Source organism: Anomaloglossus baeobatrachus, chromosome 10 (assembly GCF_048569485.1).
Source record: "Anomaloglossus baeobatrachus isolate aAnoBae1 chromosome 10, aAnoBae1.hap1, whole genome shotgun sequence".
NCBI lineage: Eukaryota > Metazoa > Chordata > Amphibia > Anura > Aromobatidae > Anomaloglossus > Anomaloglossus baeobatrachus.
In genome coordinates, this window is record NC_134362.1 from 19,720,797 (window position 1) to 19,725,227 (window position 4,431).

Genomic DNA, 4,431 nt, shown 5'->3' on the forward strand with positions numbered 1-4,431 from the left:
AAGAGTCAATGTGGTTTAAACAGATAGATTCTCAGTTTAATGCAAAAGGTGTTTTGACCAATTACCTTGTAATGATGCGCAACCTTAATTCAGTATTTATTGGAATAGTGTAGGGACCTAGTCTGAATTTAGTATTTTCAGATACGGGCTCACATTTTATGTCCTGTAAGGCAGGGAACATAAGCTGTTAGGAAGTGCATTGTAACTATAGTAGAAGGTTAACAAAGAACAGGTGGTACCTTATTGGACTCCACATGTGAAATAAAGCTAAAGACATGCACTGAAAAGGTCTTTGCAATGTGTAATTCCTATAAGACAAAATGGGCAGAGCTGATTCAGAATGAACCAATGCACTAAATGCCACTAGTGTAGAAAATGGGGATATTATACCTTTGAGCCGTTCAGGATATAATCCACCACTTGTAGAGAAAGAGAGTATGCAGAAATACACTTTCTATTATCTGGAAGAGGTAATATGCAACAGGGTTGGATACAGGTACTGGGACATGTAAATCCTGATATACTGAAGCAGTTTTGACTTAAAGCACATTACCTGTGTGATCCTTAAGCAGGAGATGTGTGCAGGGCAGTTTAAGGTGTCCCTCTATGGGATGGAAAGTCGGATTAGTGGAATGCAAGACAATGGTAAAGAAAGTGGTCCGGTTGGAGGGGTTGTGATGTTGCGTCCTACCTTAGAAGGCCGTCTTCCCAGACTGTGGCTGCTGCAAATGGGGACTGTGTATGCCGGCTATTTACTTCCGAAAACCGGAAGTCACGTCAGACGCCGGCGCATGCGCAGTAGCGTAGTGCGCTCGTGTTAGTGCAATTACGGTACCGTTAGGTATGTATTAGGGGAGCCGGCACCTGCGCAGTTAGCAATTTTCTGTACTTAGTGAGATAATCGTACTGGGAAGACGCTTATTCCTTCTATGTAGATGTTTGTGTATTCAACTGGTAAGAGGTTACAGGCTAAGAGAGGAATAGGAGAAGGCAGGCATAGTACAGGGGCAAGTGTCTGTATTAAATTATGTACGGCACATATACAATAGTAATTGGAACGCAAGGAATATATACGCTGTGAATAGAAACACAGACATAGGCAAAACCTAGCATGGGAAATATGACATCATAGTATCGTTTATGCGTACTCAATAAAACCTAGAAGCAAAAGGTTAATACACAAAGTAAAAGGGTCCCAATATGCTACGTAGTGCAAGGACAGTACAGTGTCTATAAAAATCTATTTTGGTGTTAATCTATACATTACCATCTAATAGAGAGTGCGCAGTGAAGACAGAAATGGTAGTAGAGGTTTTTCTTAGGTTTTCTGTAAAAAATAAGTAATCAGCACTTAGTTATGTCATAGACAACGTTTTATAGATGTATACACTTTAAGTGGGCCAATCTATTTCTCTATTGAGCCCTTTGGGTGCTAGAGTTTCGAGTTTATAAATCCAGAAACTTTCCCGTTTTTTCAGAAGCTCTATGTGGTTACCGCCACGTCTAGGTCTGAGCACTCTATCAATAACCTGGAACCGTAATTGCGCCACACTGTGCCTGGCCTCATGAAAATGAGAGGGGATGGGAAGCCATACTTTCCCACATCTAATCGTGGATTTGTGGCTGGCAATTCTGTCACCTACATGCTGTGTGGTCTCGCCGACATATAGCAAACCACAGGGACATTTGATTAGATATATCACAAAATTGCTTTCGCATGTAAAATGTTCTTTGATCTGGAAGCTTTTGCCGGACCTGGGGTGTACAAAGTGGTCACCCTTGATGACGTTTGAGCAAGAGGCACAACTGAGGCACGGAAAGGTGCCAGTACGTTTAGGCGCCAGAAGTGTTTGGGTATTGAATTTATCACTACCCACATCTGCTTTAACCAGTGAGTCTTTTATGTTAGGTGGTCTCCTTTTGCACATTAGTGGAGGAAGAATGAATGATCCTATATCTGGGTACGCCTTTTTAAGCAGTGGCCAATGTCGATGGATTATATTGTATACTAGGGGCATGGAGGGGTGATATGTATGTACAAATGGGATCAGTGTTATGGCCGAAACGTCCCACCATATGTATTATAATCACTTTTATTACCTTATAGCATTGAAAATATAAAAATAAAAAAAACAAAAAACCTTTTGAACTAAAACTACTTTGTTGGTCTTTATATACCTCGTTCTTTGAATAGAGAGTGCAGTGTCTATATTGTACATGATAGTCTGGACCCCGGTCCACTCACTAGCACCTCAAAAAATTTTCCAATAACTGAGTGCACACCATATATTTTTAGTTAATGTTCCCTATACAAGTTGATTTGCGTGGAATTTATTCCACGGGAATTGAAGTGGTTTATTAGGCGCTCAGGTCTCTCCACATACCAGATCAAAATAAGAAAAAATATTATACTCCCCTCAAATGTCCTGGCCCCTCGGCTCACACTCCCGATCTGGCTCGCTTCCTCCAGTCTTGTTTTCCACCTTGTGTCGTCTTTACTCAAAAGCCTCATTCAGTCGTTACTGATTTTCACCTATCAGAGCAGCAACAGTCTTAAGGGGGCTTTACACGCTACGATATTTCTAGCAATTGCTAGCGATATCGTATGCAAAAGCACCCGTCCCCGTCGTGCATGCGATATCGTGTGATCGCTGCCGCAGTGAACATTATCACTACGGCAGCGTTACATGCACATACCTGGTCGGCGTCGTCGCTGTGACTGCTGAACAATCCCTCCCTCAAGGGGGAGGTGCGTTCGGCGTCACCGCGACGGCACTAAGCGGCCGGCCAATCAATGCGGAGGGGCGGAGATGAGAGGGACAAAGATCCCGCCCACCTCCTTCCTTCCTCATTGCGGGCGGGACGCAGGTAAGGTGAGGTTCCTCGCTCCTGCGGTGTCACGCACCGCAGGAACAAGGAACAACATCTTTAAACAACCATTAACAATTTTTGGTTTTAGGGCAACCTCTCCATGGTGAACGATTTTCACTACTTTGGAGGACGTTTAAGGTTGCTGGTAAGTGTCACACATTGCGATACCGTTAATGATGCCGGATGTGCGTCACTAACGACGTGACCCCGACGATAAATCATTAACGATATCGTAGCGTGTAAAGCCCCCTTAAGTGTGGCGCTCACTAGGTCCGGTGTCATGAAGTGCGCCACCACAAGATGTCAAGACTAGTGATGGGCGAGCACTAAAATGCTCGAGTGCTCGGTACTCGAGTTGAGCAGGTTGGACGCTTCGACGGGCTTTGACTCAAGTAATGAGCATTATTGAAGTCAGTCAATGATTGTGCAGCTCTGCTCCCTGCCCACATACAGTCAACAATATACATACCATATACAGGAAAGGGTGTTATTTTTTGGGGGATATACTACATTTGATAACATTGTTTTTACACCCAGTGAGAGCCACTGAAAGACTGGAAGTGACTTTCACTGAATGGGGTTTGCTCTGTGTGTTCATTGTTTCAGAAAAAAACACATCCGAGCACCCACGATACTGGGCTGAGCACCCGCGATACTCGCTTTCTCCAATCTCGTTTTCCATCTTGAGTCGTCTTTACTCAAAAGCCTCACAGTCGTTATTGATTTTCACGTATGAAAACAACAATGGTCTTAGTCTGGCGCTCACTAGGTCCAGTGTCATGACGTACGTCACCACAAGACTAGTGATGGGCGAGCACTAAAATACTCGGGTGAGCAGTACTCAAGTTGATGGGCCTCGACTCGAGTAACATGCATTATGGAAGTCAATGATTGGGCAGTTCAGCTCTCTGCCCACATACAGCCAGCCATATACAGACCAGTTACGGGAGAGGGTGGTATTTTTTGTTTTCTTTTGGGGGGGGGGGGGGGATACACTACATTTCATAATAATCTTTTTTCCCCCAGTGAGAGCCATTGAAAGACTTCTAGTGGCTCTCACTGGGGAGCCGGCTACCAACATTCACTGAAGGGAGCCGGCTCTTTGTGTTTGTTGTTTCACATAGGACACATCCGAGCACTCGTGAAACTTGATAGAGTACCGAGCAGTTCCCAGCACACTTGCCTATCAGTAGTCAAGACATAACTTGAGCCCGAGTACCTTAATACTCGATTGAGTTCCGATTAGTGCCCAGCACACTTGCCTGTCAGTAGTCAAGACATAGCAAGAGCCCGATTACCCTGATGCTCTATCAAGTACCAAGCAGGTCCCAGCACACTTGCCTATCAGTCGTCAAGACATAGCTTGAGCCCTTGTCAATGTCAGAAGTGCTTAAGACTGAAGAAGATTGAAAACCAGACTGGAGCTAGGGGAAGACTGTTCGGAGACTTGTGGCACCAGGACAGGTGACTCACACCTAGGCCCCGAAATCTAAGGGGCTCAAAAAGACCCTTGCGCCTATATAAAAAGATCTATTCAATAAAGACTTGCAATAATTGGGG

General features: G+C 44.4%; 1 long non-coding RNA gene across 1 annotated transcript; it reads right to left on the minus strand.

Annotated features, from left to right (window-relative positions):
• Positions 1–388: 388 nt before the first annotated feature.
• On the minus strand, positions 389–1,330 carry LOC142254669 (uncharacterized). The gene is made up of 3 exons (XR_012727297.1): positions 1,268–1,330; positions 554–604; positions 389–461 (listed from the first exon to the last, which is right to left on the minus strand). It is a non-coding gene; the product is annotated as an uncharacterized LOC142254669 (long non-coding RNA).
• Between the last annotated feature and the right edge of the window lie 3,101 nt (positions 1,331–4,431).